The sequence below is a fragment of the Pleurodeles waltl genome, chromosome 11 (genome assembly GCF_031143425.1).
Source record: "Pleurodeles waltl isolate 20211129_DDA chromosome 11, aPleWal1.hap1.20221129, whole genome shotgun sequence".
Classification (NCBI taxonomy): Eukaryota; Metazoa; Chordata; class Amphibia; order Caudata; family Salamandridae; genus Pleurodeles; species Pleurodeles waltl.
In genome coordinates this window covers 197,831,898-197,850,660 of record NC_090450.1, presented here as the reverse complement: position 1 = coordinate 197,850,660, position 18,763 = coordinate 197,831,898, and positions in this window count along the sequence as shown.

Below are 18,763 nucleotides of genomic sequence, written 5' to 3'. Positions count from 1 at the left end.
CCCCATGGCACGGCAAAGACACCCCAGGTTCTCGGAGGAGGAGCTCAGGATCATGGTGGAGAAAACCGTCCGGGTAGAGCCACAGCTTTTCTGAGCACAGGTGCAGCACACCTCCATAGATAGGAAGATGGAGCTATGGCGAAGAATAGTGGACAGGGTCAATGCAGTGGAACAGCACCCAAGAAATCGGGAGGACATCAGGAAGAGGTGGAACGACCTACAGGGGAAGGTGCGTTCCTTGGTCTCAAGACACCACCTGGCGGTTTAGCGGACTGGTGGCGGACCCCCACCTCCTCCCTCACAACTAACAACATGGGAGGAGCAGGTCTTGGCGATTCTGCATCCTGAGGGCCTCGCAGGAGTAGGTGGAGGAATGGACTCTCGTAAGTCAAATCTTAACTATTACATCCCCACCCTACCTGCATGCCAGAACATACCCCCACCCTCACCCTCACCCCCATCACTCTAACTCCTCACAAATGTCCCAACATCACAAACCACACATCCTAACACCAAGCCCTGCATGCAACAACAAAGCATGGACACCCATCACCAAAGCATGTCCACTACAGATACCCATACACCCCCCTAAACCACCATCACACAAGGTCCCACACAGGAATGCAAGCACTGGGGTACACGGTCACCCACCCATTGCACACCATGCCACACCCAGATGTAATAAACATCCTTTTATACCCCTGCAGGACCCCTGCCCAACGTCACCGGACAGGAGGGTCCACACATGTCCACACCACCAACAGAAGAGGCCCACAGTGATGACAGCACCTCTGTCCAACTGGATCTAGATGACCAGCCGGGCCCATCGGGGACCTCTGGACAGTCGGTTCCCCTCACCCAGTCACAGGCTACCACAGACCTTCCCCCCCCTCTGGAAACACCAGCACATGACCTACCCAGCGGGCCCATACCTCCGTCCCCAGTACACGTCAATCAGCAGTGTGTCCACCACTACAGGGAACCCAGGCTAACCCACCACCCCAACAACAACAGGGACCTGGGGACAGTGGTAGTGGGTACACGGTCCAGGCGACGGAGGCCCAGGAACACAGGGGAACTGGGAGGGCTGCTGTGCGATAGGGGGCGGACAGTCCCAGGGAACCCACTCTCCACGAGGCCCTCTCCAACATCATGGGAGCCTACCACCACTCCCAGGAGACGATGGCAACGGTACTGGCCAAGTTTCAGGAGAGCCAGCACCTGCAGGAGGAACAGTATTCGGGCTTCAATGGAGGAACTCAGAGCCATCAATTCCACCCTGGGCACCATCGTAGGGGTGCTGAAGGAAGTACTCAACACCAGGAGGGATACTGTGGCACTACAAGGGGCCCCTGACACTAGCATGGACGATGAACTGCCCACCACCTCCGCCGGCGCTAGTGGACAGGAGGCACCGCCACAGGACCACCACACCAGCACCCCACTCCCTGCAGAGGGAGAACCACCTCGCAAACGGTCCCTGATATTCAGGACAAAGACAGAGAACGATGCCAAGACCCCCGCTAAGAAATGAGACCACCCTGATTTGTCATCCTACTGTCCCACTTTGTCACCCTGTCCATCCTTAAACTGCCCCAGCTCCACTTCCTATGCCCATTAGGGAAATGCACCTGTGTGACCAATAGACTTGACTCTGCCATGGACATTCCTCCACCATCAACCCTCACCATTTTGCTACCCCCTCCAATATTGATCACTTAAATAAACACCCTTGAAGCACAAAACAATCTGGAGTCAGTCTGTGATTTCGGAATACTGTATTAGCAGTCACTGTGGCAAAAATCTCTTTCATTTGTAATGTCAACATACCTATGTCACACAGCTCTAGTCCATGAGGAATCAAAGCAGATGTCACACTGTGGGACCCACATCTGTGAAATCGTAAGGGAAAGTGACAACTCAGTGACCATACACTGGGTGAAAACGACAGGCAGTAGAGAGGTAGTAGTGTTTAAGTGCATGTAGTAGGCAGGTCTGTATTCTTACCTGTGTTTCACTGGAAATATTGCTGGATCACTGAGTCCCTGTTGTCCATGTCTTCTTCTTCTGCTTCCTCGTCTTCACTGTCCACAGGCTCCAAAGCTGCAACAACACCGCCTTCTGGACCATCCTCCTGCAGAAAAGGCACCTGGCGTCGCAAAGCCAAGTTGTGAAGCATACAGCAGGCCACGATGATCTGGCACACCTTCTTTGGTGAGTAGAATAGGAATCCACCTGTCATATGGCGGCATCTGAACCTGGCCTTCAGGAGGCCAAAGGTCTGCTTGATCACCCTCCTAGTTTGCCCACGGGCCTCATTGTAGCGTTTCTCTGCCCTGGTCCTGGGATTCCTCACTGGGGTCAGTAGCCATGACAGGTTGGGGTAACCAGAGTCACCTGCAAATGGCGAGGGACAACTGTTAGACACACACTAACCTGTAGGGATATCCCCAGACCCAGACAACCATTCCTACTGTCTTGCTTCCAGGTGCTCACCTAATAGCCACACACGGTGCCTCTGGAGTTGACCCATCACATAAGGGATGCTGCTATTCCGCAGGATGTAGGCATCATTCACTGAGCCAAGGAACTTGGCATTCACATGGGAGATGTACTGGTCTGCCAAACATACCATCTGTACATTCATAGAATGAAAACTCATCCGGTTTCTGTATACCTGTTCACTCCTGTGGGGGGGGGGACCAAAGCCACATGTGTCCCATCAATGGCACCTATGATGTTGGGGATATGTCCCAGGGAATAGAAATCACCTTTCACTGTAGGCAAATCCTCCACCTGAGGGAAAACGATGTAGCTCCGCATGTGTTTCAGCATGGCAGACAACACTCTGGACAACACGTTGGAAAACATAGGCTGGGATATCCCTGATGCTATGTCGACTGTTGTTTGAAATGACCCACTTGCTAGGCAATGGAGCACTGACAGCACCTGCACTTGAGGGGGGATTCCTGTGGAATGGCGGATAGCTGACATCAGGTCTGGCTCCAACTGGGTACACAGTTCCTGGATTGTGGCACGGTCAAGCCTGTATATGATAATCACATGTCTTTCCTCCATTGTCGACAGGTCCACCAACGGTCGGTACACCGGAGGATGCCGCCATCTCCTCACATGTCCCAGCAGACGGTGCCTATGAAGGACATCAGCGAGCACAGAGTCAAACAACTCAGAGGTACGTACCCACAGCTTACACAGAACACAAATCATAATCTAAAAAGTGGCCTGTATGTGTGTTGAGTCTAGGCCTAGGTATGTGTGACGCAGTTGAAAATGAATCCATGACCTCTAAAGTGGGACAATGGGATGTGAGGTAACTGCACTGGCGTTGTGCACCGTCGCAGTAGGCGGTCGAAGACCACGGCGCAATGCTGCATTGGTTAACATTGGACCCTATGGGTCCCAGGAGCCAATGATGATGTACGCCCGCGGTGACAGTACGCACCGCTGCGGACATGACAGCCATTTTCTATCTGTTCAATCACTCGATACCCAATCTTCGACAGGAGAGGACCTACACTGCAAGCGCTGCTGTGACCTCGGTCTGGAAGATACAATGGCTCAAGTGTCTTGGAAAAGGGCCCCTGCCTTCACATCGGAGGAGTTGGAGAAGCTCGTGGATGGGGTCCTCCCCCAGTACACGCTACTCTACAGTCCTCCAGACAAACAGGTAAGTACACTGGGAGCATGCTGTATGGGCTATGCCTGTGTAGAGAGATGTGGATGGAAGAAGGAAGGGGGGAGAGTGCGGCGTGCAACAACCGACGGTGAGTGCATGTGCCACATGGCAAGGGTAGGGATGGGGGCCATTGACTGTGACAGTGCAGTTGGTAATAAGTTTCTCTTCCCCCTGTACAAATCATGTAGGTCAGCGCCCACCAGAAAAAATATATTTGGCGTGCCATCGCCAGGACGTCCGGACCCTGGGGGCCTACCACAGACAGAGCACCCACTGCCGGAAAAGATGGGAGGACATTCGCCGCTGTAGCAAGAAGACAGCGGAGGCTCAGCTGGGGATAGCCTCCCAATGTGGGAGGGGAGCGCGTCGCAGCCATGACCCCCCTGATGTTCAGGATTCTGGCAGTGGCGCACCCGGAGTTGGATAGGCGCTTGAGGGCATCACAGCAGCCACAAGGGGGTGAGTACACTCTCATTCTGCTGATTTAGCACGCAGTGGAGGTTTGTCTCTGGGTTTCCCTAGGCCAGGGGGAGTTCCGTAGGCAAGGTCCCTCCGTAAGGCAGGCCATGTGGCACCCAACTGCACCTCTGTAGAGTGGCAAGTACACCTAGTCATGCCCCTGTGTCATCCATGAGTGCAGATGTCGTCCATAGCCTAGTAGGCCATTTCCCTGGAATTGAACAGTGGAGCCCAAGAGCGTGACGTAGTGCAGAGGGCTTGTGTGTCTGTCGTGTCCGCCAACAGTAGCAGTAATGCATGCACTCAACATGTCTTTCTTCTGTTGTTTCCCCCCCCCCTTTTTGTGGTCTCCATGTTCTTGTGTGCATTAGCATCATCAGGCGGAGGAGCAGTGGCACTGGAGCACGAGGGGGCTGCATCCCACATGGCCATGGAGGGCCACACTATGGAATCGGACCTCACCAGTGGGACGGAGGGTGAGGGGAGCTCCACAGCGGGGACAGGAGCTGAGACCAGAGACACGGACTCGTCCTCTGATGGGAGCTCCCTTGTGGTGGTGGCAACATTTGTGCCCCCCCCATCTACAGGTACAACCGCCACCCCCCCCTTCCAGCATGGACCTCCCAGCAGCCCCTCAGCCTTTGCCCCGTGCCCACTCACCCAGTTAATGGTGTGTATATATGTATATATTTTTTTTTTTTGCCTACTTGCTTTTAATATATTACAATGGTTACACTCATTTTCTTTTGTCTATGCATTCTTCCGGGGGGGTTGAGCGGTGTAACTATAATGTATCATGATGTATTATTAGTGTGTGTGTTGTAGTGGGTGAGGGTGGGGGTGGGGGTGTTGCGTGTGTGTGTCCCTGTTTTTTCCTTCCCCCCTCCCCTGTGTCGTAGGTGCAGTACTCACCGTGGTCTTCGCCACCGGCGTTCGTGCTCCTGGTAGAGGAGCAGGAAGACTATCGCGAGGAGAATCTGGAGTTCCGGCTCCATGGTGTCCTAGTTCCTCGTGGGGTGTGTAGAGGTGAGCGTTTTCCCTTTGGAATCCTGTTTCCGCCATGCTTTTATCCGCGGTGAATCCACCCCGGAAAAGGTGGCGGATTGGCCTGTTGTGATACTGTGGGCGGTACTTTGTCCTCCGCCTGTCTGTTGGCGGTGACCGCTGCGCTGTTTGTTTGTACCACTGTGGCGGTCGGAGTGTTAAAGTGGCTGTCTTTGTTGGCGGTTTCCGCCATGGTCGCAATTGCAAAATTTTTACCGACGGCCTGTTGTCGGTCTTACCGCCGCTTTAACACCGACTGCCAGGGTTGTAATGACCACAAGAGTATCCTCTTTGGCATCAATGTCATGCCTCAAATCAGCCTGCTGTTGGAAAAAGTCCTCCTTCCACTGGCCGCCATGACCAACTGCCAGTCCCCTTCTCATAGGAGGGCTTTGGATACCACCATAAGGTCCAGCAGCAGGAGGGATGGCAGATGGAAGGCTGTGGGCCGGAGATTGCCCGTCGCACACCACTGGTGCATGGTTCTTCTCCCAGAAGCGACTCATCTTCCTCAGCAGCTGAAAGACAGAGGTTGCAACAGGCTAAGTATTTGCCTTAGAATAATGTGGTGCAACACAGGGGTTGAGTACAGTGATCTGAGAATCAAGGGATGTTCAACATATGATCAGGTTTGTGTACACCCACATGACAGCTCACACTGTAGCATTGAGGTGTTCAATGAAGTTGTTCAATGCAAAAGCAAACTTACCAACTCCATCCACAGCTCTGTGTGGTATTGAGGTCCCCCTTGTTGTCAGCTGCTGGACCTGCCTCCTTGAGTTGAGTGTGTAGCAGAAGATGTGCTCCTTTATCCATCAGCCTGAGAAGGCAGTGACAGCACCTTAATGTCTGCGTGGGTTATATGTTAGCATGCACACTTGACACACACATCCATGATTATGTTGGGAATGTTTTAAGCACTGACTACAGATGCCATGCCAAAGTGGCTAAACTACTCATGTCCTTCTACAAGAATTTGGTCATTGTGAATTGATTGGCATACAATGGTTTACAACACTGTATGGCACGCTTACCGATGAACAGATGGTATTGGGTTTCGCTGCTGCATCCAGGATGTCTCCCAAACCCCTGGATGGTGCCTTCAGGAACTTTGAGGATGTCCTGACAGGAGCTGTAATGTGACATACATGTCCATACTTAAGTGCAAGGGGTTATGGATATAAGCCAGTGATTTGCAATTTAGGGGTCTGGGGCTGCATGTTGCCCTCCTGACCTTTTTATGCAGCACCCTGGTCAACAGCAGCACTGAGTAGCTGCTGACTCAACACAGCACTGACATCCACCAGATTTCACATTGACAGGCAGACGTGCTTTTTAAGGTTTCTGATGGTTAAAGGAATGAAGTTACTAGGGTGTCTGGCACCACCTACCTTCAGAGAACCCTTAATTTATAAGGGTATTATGCATCATAAATATGATGTGGTCTCTTAAAATTTCTAAGTGATTCTACCTCAGCATGCAGACCTGTCTCACATTTGCGCATCAGATCTTGTCAATGCTTTGCAGAATACAATGCATAGGTATGGTTCTCAAAAGAGATTTGGAAAGCTTTCATTCCGCACCCAGAAAACAATACCCATTGTGGCTTGGAAGGCCAAACCTTTGTGCGGTCTACTTCTTTTGGGTCTTTATACATGAACAACATCATTATTTATTTTACATGACACTGGATAAGGTTTTTAATAGCACACATCCTGAAGTCATTGATTTCGAATTTTGCTTATTTGTGATTGTCGAGGTAAAAGGGACAAAGTGAAAGACAACATTTGGCTAGGATCACACTTTTTGGTCTAAGGGAGAAGCTGGGATGATCCCGACTTTACTAGTTTCACATTGTGCTGTTCCACCACCAAGTTAGTATGTTTCACTTCCTCTCCACCCACTTTATCAGCCACAACTCCCCTCCCCAAAAGAAACTCTGCTGGCATCAGCTCATCCCTCATATACATCAATTACTATACATTTGGGCCCTATGAGTTTGTTAGCAAGTATCCACATAATGGTCTTTCACATCAGTTGTTTTTACTACTTTTCATAGGAGATTATGAGCCTGATTTAGAGTTTGGGGAAGGGTTACTACGTCACAAATGTGACGGAGACATTTTTTGTCGTATCACGATGTCTATAGGCTATAATGGGATTGTAATATCGCGGACGGGATACCCATCATGTTTGTGATGGAGGAACTCCCTACACCAACCTCTAAATCATGCCATATATAAGCAAATAGGTAAGCACTATACTCACTTACTGTACATTTTTAGTCACCATTTCATTAGACAACATGTTATGAAGTGGTATACTGTTATGAGCCATATGTGAGGACATGGAAATGAGAGACAACAGTGATATTAGCCACACACCACATACAGGTGCCATTTAAGCTACATTTTAAACATTTGGTAAAGTCATTATTGAGTGTACTTACCAGGATTCTGCATCCTCTTAGAGTGTGGTGCCTGAACAGATATCACATCTGTATGTATACCAGAGATCGCTGAGGACCTTGGTATTCTGGACAATGTCACAGAACCTTCAATAATGTGTGTTTTCAGTATACATTCTAGTTGACATGTGTGATGCACAACATTACCTAGTTCAGTTTACAAATTTGGGACTGTAGATGGAGAATATGTAATAAATCATTGGGTTGTCTAATTACAATGTAAGAGCTTTGACCCTCTCCTGGCCATATCTACGTACCAGTTTGTGCTGGTGGTATGGGATGATGTGCCCCTGACGTTGCCAACCTGATGATGAAGGGACCTCTACTGCAGTGTATGACTGTACTCTGGCTGTATGTGGTAATAAATGGAAACAATCTCCAGATATAACCAAAACCGGTTGAATATATGCAACTTGTCACATATTTACACAATTGCATCTACATGCAAACAGTAATGGTGTGTGAATGTGGCACAAAATCTATTGCCAGTTACCAATGTTATACACCAGCAGTGATGGGCCACTGTTTTGGTCCGAGGAACTTGAAGTTGCAGTTTCCATCACAAAGGATCCTAGGACCTGTAGTGCTTTGGACTAAACGAGACAACCGAGCATCTGACTCATCATGCAATTTACACATCCTTTGAGACAAAAACCATAGTCACATCTCAGATATTTGACATTTGGTGTCACTGTTAGATTCACCGCATATTACCTGGCACCACATTGTGGTCATCACTCACGGGCACCCCCTGGAGCAGGTGGGGGTCTGTGATGAAGAGGACATCCCTCTCAAGTGCGGTGAGCTGGAGGCAGACTCCAGCTGGTCCAGCAGGGAGAGCTCTGACCACCTCTATCCTGCTGTACTTCTCCTTCACCCAGCTCTTCTCACCCTGCCACTTCTTCTTGAGGCCTGCGACTTTACAGACTTCATCCCCCAATGCTGTGACTCGCCTTGCCAAATGCTGTCATATGGCTGCCTTCTGTGTGGCACTGCTGCTGTAAAGGGGGAGACCATGAAGTCCTTTGCAGTGCCTCACCATGTACTTGAGTATCAAATGGTCTCCTACTCAGTATCATTTTTCTTCCTCCTCAAAGATAGAATGTTTCCGGTATTCCCAGGCAGAGTGCAGACAGGCGCTGTGTCAGTGTCGAAAGACTAGCGCCTTGGATGTGTGCTGCTTTTATGTGTTTGTTAGTGCTGGGATGCAGGTGGTCTTAATAGTCTGCAGATGAGTCAAATTGCAATTACCCCACCCCAAGTATGGAGATTCCATCCTGAGAATGGAGAATCTGCCCTGAGTGTGAAGAATGCACCCAGAGTGCAGAGAATCTGCCCCAAGTACAGACATAAAGATACTACTCATAAAGGCCCTTTGTGAATCCCCAAAGGCGTAAGCTTAGATTTTTGGTCTCAGTTTAGACCAAAAGTCTAAGTTTAACTTTGTGAATCCGGCCCATTGACTATACCACAAATTTGCAAAACTATGGCCACAGTCCCAAAAGTGGCAACAGAGTGTAATCTGTAATGTAAAGATAGCACTGAATATGGAGAAGTCACATGTTAAACATAGCAATAGATATGTCTCACCTGAGGGATCAATCATATATGAAAATCCATGCATATGCACAAAATCGATACTGTAACACCATACATCATTCTATATCTCAGGAAGAATTGGGGTAACAATTGCAGACTTGGCTGATGAACCCTCTATACTAATCAGTATTGCATAACAACCGGCCTACAATCAACCTCACTATAGATGAGTAATTGTATCTCCCATGCCAATGGACTTTAGGAGGGGAATTTCAGATAATGTCACTGTATTGGTTGTGTCTTGACAAATGCACCACAAGAAAATGTATGTATTTATAAGATTTATGTAACATCATACTCTCCTGATGCATGTTACATGCGGTTAGGTGATGTGGCCATATGCTAGGGGAGGTTGCCAATGAGGACTCAAGTTATGCTGATGAAGAAGTAAAAGTGAGACAAAGCCAATAGCATTTGAATGCAAATGCCTATAGCATCGTAGATACACTCACTTATCATTACTTTTGGTATCACCACAATCATGTTTTACACTTTTGTAATACATTGCACCTCACACCACGTATCTGTACCAAAATATTCATTTTAAGAACCCTACTTTCTTTAACTGTGCAATCCTACCTCCCACCTTAAACATACTGTCCCTGTCCCCTGACAGCTCTTTGCTACCAGCTAACATTTAACCAAAATCAAAAGATTGCACTCACACTACCTTTAGCTGTCCTGCCCTTCCTCCGATCCTGACCCCAACTATCCTGAACCCCTGCATACTATCCTACAAATAATCTAGCCCTATGTGACGTATTAGCAAAACCTAAACAGTACACTCATAATATCTTTACTATCTATCATGTAAAGAGTGAGCAACACCAATGAGTTGACTTGGCAGTAGCCTTCCATGCCACTGGCAGGTTAGCTATTTTTTCTTCACTCGTACTACGTTAGTGGAGTTCATTTTGTTGGCCCTAGGACTCTGTGCAGTTTACCAATGCTAACCAGTGCTAAAGTGCTTGTGCTCACTCCCCTAAAATGGTAACATTGGCTAACAGTCAATTGGCACATTTAATTTGCTTATAAGTCCGGAGTAAAGTGGTACTATGTTTACCCAGGGCCAGTAAATTATATACTACTAGTAGTGAGCCTTTAGCATACATCGTGCCACCCACTCAATTAGCCTTTCAAAACATGCCTCAGGCCTGCCATTTTAGCCTCTGTTCAGTTTTAAATTGACAATTCAATTTGGCAAAATAACCCCTTTTCCAGGCCTAAATCTCCTATGTAAGACATATAGGATACCCCTAAGTTAGGCCCTAATGAGCCGTTAGGTCAGGGTGCATTGTTTTTAAAAAGGTGGACATGCACTTTTAAGTTTTACATGTTCTGTTAGTGGAAATCTCTTAAATTAGTTTTTCACTGCTGCGAGGTATACGTCTCCCTTAGGATAACATTGAGTTACCTGACTACATTTAATAAATTATAACATTTGTTTGGGAATAGGTAGGAATGTCATGTGTGGTCTCTAAATATTTGTGATTTAAAATCCTCTTTAATGGTAAAGTTGGATTTTAAGTCACAATTTTGAAAAAATGCCACTTTTAGAAAACTACCACTTTTTTGTCCTAACCACTTGGTGCCTCCGGCAATTGACCATTGTCAAATGACAAGGTGTATATAGCAGTTGGTTTTTGAGTTTTCCTCCCAGACAGTGTCATAAATGGATCTTGATCTTGGCAGTATGGGCCATCCTGACAGGATAAGATGAGTGAGTTGTGCACAGCCCCACTTATTCTTCAAAGGGGCAGCCTCAGTACACACACAAATAACTTTATACTAGGCTTTTGTGACTCCGAACTTCCTAAGACCAGGGCAGGGAGGCAGGAAATTCCAGACCCATCTGTGTGTGTGGGGGATCCAGACGTTTCTTCCACTTCAAATCTGGCACCAGGTATATAAACAGGATCCTCAGACCCACTCTAGAGTTTACTGTTCAACCTGCCAAGGACTTCCAGAGGATTGCCCTCCTGCTCAAAGCCTGCTCTGAGACATCAAGGGATGCTCAGCTGCGTGTGACTTGCTTTTCTGAGTGAACATAGGACTAACAGAGTGACTCACAGGGCTAGGTGGCTGGATTCCTGTTCAGAGGTATAGTGACAGAAAAGGCTCCAACCATCCTGATCCTACTCCAGAACACAGCCTCAGTAAGTCCTAGCTCTCCAAGTGGTGCCCACCACACCCTGGACCCTTGGAAGTGGTGCTAAAAGTGCCCTAACACCTTATAGACAAAACTCAGGGCTTGCTCCTGCTCAAACGTAAGCTGAAAACCAACATGAGACTGGGACCTACCTGCTTGCCTATCCATCCAAGGTGCATTGCTGGTTGACCCTACTTCATGTTAGCTTAAGCTATGCTCTCCCTCACACCAGCAAATCCAGTTCAACAGCTCCTCACACAAGGGGTAACTAGCATTGTGGAACTCTCATCTGTAACAACATTCAGTCTCCTCCTGCTGGAGATCTTTGATTTCCAAAAAAGAGACTAAGGCGGTGATTCTAACCGCGGCGGGCGGCAGTCGCCGCCCGCCATGCGGTTACCGCCAAATGACTGCACCGCAGTCACAAGACCGCGGCGGCCATTCTGGCTTTCCCGCTGTGCTGGCGGGCGACCGCCAAAAGGCCGCCCGCAAGCACAGCGGGAAAGACCCAGCAACGATGAAGCCGGCTCCGAATGGAGCCGGTGGAGTTGCTGGAGTGCGACGGGTGCAGTAGCACCCGTCGCAAATTTCAGTGTCTGCTAGGCAGACACTGAAATTCTTTTTGGGGCCCTCTTACGGGGGCCCCTGCAGTGCCCATGCCATTGGCATGGGCACTGCAGGGGCCCCCAGGGGCCCCAAGACACCCCTCACCGCCATCCTGTTCCTGGCGGGAGACCCGCCAGGAACAGGATGGCAGTGAGGGGTGTCAGAATCCCCATGGCGGCGCAGCGAGCTGCGCCGCCATGGCGGATTCTAAAGGGCAGCGGAAAACCGGCGGGAGACCGCCGGTTTTCCACTTCTGACCGCGGCCGAACCGCCGCGGTCAGAATGCCCTGCGGGGCACCGCCAGCCTGTTGGCGGTGCTCCCGCCAACCCTGGCCCCGGCGGTCAAGGACCGCTGGGGTCAGAATCACCCCCTAAATCTTCACCTCAACTTCTTCCAGCAGCTACTTGACGACAAAGCCTCCTTGGACACAGTCAGCTGCCTTGTCCTGCTGAACCTTAACTTTTTAGGCATTTTTACTCAAGAATTATTCTAAGTCCAAGATCCGTCCCAATCCACTCTATGTAGCCGAACCGAGCTACATCCAGGGTTAGCACTGTGTTCTTTTTCACACTATTTTTCACTTTAAACTTTCAAACTTTTTAACTCTGGTTCTACTCATTGGATTTTTGTCATTTTGTTGCAATTTTATTTATTAAATTATACTCTATTTTTGGTGTGGGATTTTTCTAGTAGTGTGTTTTCACTTTAATTCTGTTTGAGTGATACATAAATGCTTTTCTCATTGCCTTCATGTTAAGCGTTACAGTTTTTGTTCCAAGCTACTTTAATATAGTGTATTTAGTGGTTCATCCTGACACGGATTGTGGCTGCTGCTTGAGAAGGGCTGATACCCCTTAACGATAACCCAATTTCTCACCAGAGTTAACAACGATCTCCTGATTTTTGGGCTCGCCATGCTCTACACAAACATTTTGCATGAAACACTTTATGAAAAGCTAGTTGTTAGAAATTGAATCCCTAGTTGGCAGAGGTATGCACCGTGTCCAAGTAGGTTCTGCAGTCCTAGTTAGGGTAAGTCAGTGACACACCAAAAATTAACCTGTACTAGCCCTCTGTTGGCTTTGCACAGAACAGGCAGGCTTAACTTACGAAGCAGTGTGTAAGGTATTTGAGCAACACTTAAAACAGTGACACAGAGTCAAAGCACCACAAAAAGAGTTCACACCAAGTTAGAAAAATAGATCCTAATTTAATGAATAAAACTAGACCAAAAGGACAAAACACCAATGAGTAGAAGTCAAGATATGAATTTTTAAAGTATCTGCTACAATAAGGCTTAATATCATAACGCACCAACCAGGGCTATCTGGTTGCACTCGACAAGGGTAAATCCAAAAGTTCAGGCCAATCGCGATGGAGCGTGGGTCAGATACAGGTCTCAACCTTGTCCCGCTGGAAAAGTACCTGATTGTACTGTCGACGGGGCCCACTGTGTAGAGCAGGGGCGACGCTGATTTAGGTGATGGGTCGATACTCAGCAGCGCAAATTCAAGATGCGATGGCTTTGTCAGATGTAGGCGATGCATCATCATAGAGCCACCCAGCCATGGAATGTCCTCTAAGTTGGCAATGCGTCAGCTCTGAAGGAGAAGATGCGTCTGTTCCGATTGGCACCATGGGGTCGATGTGCCGGTTCTGGCATTTCAAGCTCTTTCTACCCACTTCCAAGGGCCCAGGACTGGATTGGCACCATTTGGCAGGGCAAGACTCCCAGCAAGCAAAGTCCAGGTGCTGTTACAGGGTAAAGAGATGTTTTTGATGTCCCTGAGACTTCAGAACAGGAGGCAAGCCAGCAAGTCCTTGGAGTCACTTTGGGTCTGGGGATATATAGATGCAGATCCAGTCCTTCCCACTCCCCGGCAAGAAGGGCAGCAGGCAGGTACAGCACAGCTGGGTCCAGCAGCGTCCAGTAGTATCCACCAGAGTGACAGTTCCTTCCTCAGCACAGTAGTCCTTCTTCCTGGCAGAATGCCCTCACTTCCAGAAGTGGAGGTGTCAGAGGTCCAGTACTTATACGCAGTTAAGCATTGAAGTGGGGGTGACTTCAAAGAGAGGCCTTTGAAGTGTACAGCATCCCTGACCTTTCAGTTCTGGCTCCATACTCAAGGGATCTGAAGCTCTTTGAGCGGGGACAGCCACAGCCTATTCAGATGTGAGTGTCAGCTCCTCCTGCCCATTTTGCCCATGGATGGCCCATCAGGAAGTTGACGGCATATCAGTCACACCTAAGCTCCTTTTGTGTGTGGCTGTCTGGAGGAAATGCACAAAGCCCAGCTGTCACCCACCCCAGACGTATATTCAGAGACAGGCAGACGGCACAGAAGTAGCATATTCAGAATTACAATTTAAAATCTGACTTTATCATAAATTGGTGTTTTAAGTTTTTTTTCCAGAGACATCAAACTTAGGGTTCCAACTGTTCTCAATTGAAAATTACACTTATAAAATGTAACAAGGTAGTCCCAATGATAACTTGTGGGGGAGATAGGCCTCGCAGTAGTGAAAAACACATTTCTGAGTTACTCACTACCTAGACATGTAGAACCTAAATGTGCATGTCCAAGTTTTGAAATACTCTACAAGCTGCCCTTGGGGCTGTCCAGGGCCTACATTAGGAGTGTATTATATGTATTACAAAGGAAGGTTTGGGCCTTGCAGGAGGTTTAACTTGCCAAGTCAACATGACGGTTTAAAACTGCGAAAACACAATCTACAGCTGCTTGCCTCAGACATGTTTAATGGGCTCCTGCAGTGGGTGGCACAATCAGTGCTACAGGGCCACTAGTAGCATTTAATTTGCAGGCCCTGAGCACATGTAGTGCACTTTACTAGGGACTTACTAGTAAATTAAATGGGCTAATTGTGGATAAGCCAATGTCACCATGTTTTAGGCACAGAGCACATACGCCTTAGCACTGGTAAACTGCCAGGGTTCCTAATGCCAGCAAAAATGAAGTAAGAAAATCAGAAGGCAAAAAAGTCAGGGAAGATCATGCCAAGGTTGTCAGGAATAACAGTAGCTTCTTAAAACCATTAAAATGATGGCCATATCAAGGTATTGAATTGTTACAGAAAGTAGGCGATGTCTGAGGAAGAAATCAGTGTTCATCAGATGTTTAGATTGCTGTTAGTCAAGAACATGGCTGAAAATATAAAAGTATGCTTTTGTGTTTTAATTATTCAAAGTTCTGCGATAACTGTTAAATTCAAGGATACTACATACAGTTGATTTATTTGAACATTATAAAGAATCGCACTTTGAATGAATGCAAGGAACAAAATTGAAAAGCTAAAATGGACCAAAATAGTTTGATTAGTAAATATTGTACACTTTTTGTGACAAGAGGGCAACCCTTTGGTTCTAGTCACTATTTCATTTTTTGCATTGTTTTATTTGTTTGCATATACTTGCACGTTTGCCATTAAAATATCAAAAAAATGTATGTCAATCTACATACCTTGTTTTCCCATTTATTGTGATTTAGATGATTTGCCTTTCATTAGACGTATTGCTGTGGTTTCAATTAACTTTCAACTCCATAAAACATACAACACAATACTGAGTTTCACTGATTTCTCCCTGATGTCCATGACATTTTTGCTTCATCATGCTATTTCTTAATCTCATCGTAAATTAACGAGACGTGCTATTATTTCTTCTAGATTTCTTCTCTGAGGTAACCTAGCTGGTTCAGAGTTATATCAAGTGCTTTCTTTATTATGATGCTTACAAAGCCTGAGACAATGTATTTTTTACCTTGGTGTTTCTGCCGAGCCCTCCAAAATAAAATAACTGCATGGGCAAAGCAGAGGGAAGTGGTCCATGTGACCAAGTTTAATCTTTATAGTAAATGTATGTGGTGATTGATATTCAAGAAGAAGTCACTGAGGACAGTCATCCACGGGAATGCTGAACAAATTGCCATGAAGTGGCTTGACATATCTTCGACTTTTTATCTAAAATGGAAGCAGTTGCTAATTCTTGAGAGAAGTTGTGTGTTCATGCGTTCCTGCAAGATCCCCTGATGAGAAAACTGAATTGGCAAATACAAAGGACTGGGTTAATTGTGGTTCAGATGACGTCTAGTGATTTCATGTATATTAATGCATGAATATTGCTGTGACTTCAGATTTAGCAATGCAAAAAAATAATTGTTCAGAAAAGGTTACGGTTATAATACTTTAATTGAATATCAGACAGCCAAAATAAATATATGAAGCTTATTTTTTGATAAACCACGAGGCTTCCTTGTCTATTTCCTGATCTTGACCAGTAAGCGTAGTAGCAGCATTATATCTGAAAAAAATATTATTGGTGAACTGGTTATGCTCTCATGGGGTACTGAATGGCACACTAAAGTCCTGTTTCTAGTTATTCAGTTTCCTGAAACAGACAGTGTCAATCTCATTTGTGAGAAAAGATGTCATTAACCATTAAAGCACTGTGAAGATGTATTTGATGTCTCACCATAATCCCCCTAAAACACCAGCCCCCATTTTATTTGTAGTGCTTTTTGGATTTGCTGTTTGCTGGATCTGTTCTGTGGGTAACTCTTATTATTGGAGCCCGCTCACTGTAAACGTCTGTTGAAATAGTTTTGAACTGTAACCGTGTGAATTAACCTTTTAATAATATCCACTGCTGCAAAGTTGGGCTAAGTTACTGTGTTTACATGTGAACATGCATGCACATACATGTGCACTTGATTGCAGCTTGAGTGAAGTAGAGAGTTGTGTGTCTCAGTGTGGTATCTGCGCACATCTAGCTTTGTCACTGAGGGGACCCAGAACAAATTGACTCTGGCCTGCTTATCATCATAATTCATTTGAGGAAACAAAAATAAATATACCCTTTACTATTGGCAAAGGATGCAATCTGTTTATTTGTTTTTAAACTGTTAGACCTGATAGCCTTCGGGTGGTCTTCCCCCAAACGTTTTGCCTGGTTGTCTCACATTTTTGCTGATTTCTTTTTGTTGGTCCTAGGACTCTGAGCATGTTACCACTGCTGACTAGTGCTAAAGTGCATGTGCTCTCTCCTCAAAACATGGTTTGATTTGTATATCCACAATTAGCATATTCATATTACTTGTAAGTCCCTAGTAAAGTGCACTAAATGTGCACAGGGCCTTTAAATTAAATGCTAACAGTAGGACTGCAGCACTGCTTATACCACACACTCAAGTAGCCTTAAACATGGCTCAGGCCTGCCATTGCAGATCTTGTGTGTGCAATCTACACTGCCATGTCCATAAGGCATTTGAAAAACCCTTGCCAAGCCTTAAACTCTCCTTTTATTACACATAAGTCACACCTACGGTAGGCCCTAGGTAGCCCATGGGGCAGGGTACCACATGTTATTTCACAGCCATTTTCACTGCACTTAAGTAACTTATAAGTCACCTATATGTCTAACCCTCACTTGCTGAAGGTTAGGTGCAAAGTTACTAAGTGTGAGGGCACCCTCGCTCTAGCAAAGGTGCCCCCACATAGTTCAGGGCCATTTCCCAGGACTTTGTGAGTGCGGTGATGCCATTACATGCATGCACTACTCATAGGTCAATACCTATATGTAGCTTCACAATGGTAACTCCGAATATGGCCATGCAACATGTCTAAGATCATGGAATTATCCCCTATTCCAAATCTGGCATTGGGGAGCCAATTCCATGCATCCTGGGGCTCCACTGTGGACCCCTAGTACTGTCAAACCAGCTCTCAGAGGCTTGCACTGCAGTGAAAGCTGCTGCCACCTCACAGACAGGGTTCTTCCCTCCTAGGGTCTGAGGAGCTCAGTCCCAGGAAGGCAGAACAAAGCATTTCCTTTGAGAGCAGGGTGTTACACCCTCTCTCTTTGGAAAAAGGTGTTACAGCCAGGGGAGGGGTAGCCTCCCCCCAACCTCTGGAAATGCTTTGGAGGGCACTGATGGTGCCCTCCTTGAATAAGCCAGTCTACACTGGCTCAGGGACCCCTTGTTCCCTGCTCTGGTGCAAAACTGGACAAAGGAAAGGGGAGTGACCACTCCCCTGTCCATCACCACCCCAGGGGTGGTGCCCAGATCTCCTCTAGTGTGTGTCAGACTTCAGCCATCTTGCTTTGCAAGGTGTGGGAGCACTCTGGAGGGCTTTGAGTAGCCAGTGCCAGCAGGTGACTTCAGAGACCCCTCCTGATAGGTCCTTATCTGATAAGGTAGCCAATCCCCCTCTCAGGGCTATTTAGGGTCTCTCCTGTGGGTTCTCTTCAGATTCTGAAGTTTCCTTCAGGAATCCTCTGCAACTACTACTTCATCCTCTGACCTCGGATCACCCGCAGCCTGCTCCAGGAACCTCTGTAACATCCACAAGGGACACTTTTCTTCTGCAACTTCAGCTCCAGCAAGCAACTGCAACAGTTTCCATGGGGTGCACACTCTGAGAACTCCTTGTCTTCATCATGCACCAGAAGGACCGAAGAAATCTCCCGTGGGCTGACAGAGTCACTCCCCTGCTCACGCAGGCACCTTCCAAGACGACGACCGGTACCCTTGAACTTCTCTCACAGTGACGAGCATGCTCCTATGGACACAGAGGGTGGATCCCATCAACATAGACTGTCCTGAAGTCCTGCTGATGCAATTTGGAGGAGGTAAGACCTTGCCTTCCTTGAGAGCGACGGTACCCCTGTGTACTGCGTCTTCTTCACCTCCTGAGGCCTTGGTGCACTATTTGCAAAATTCCTTC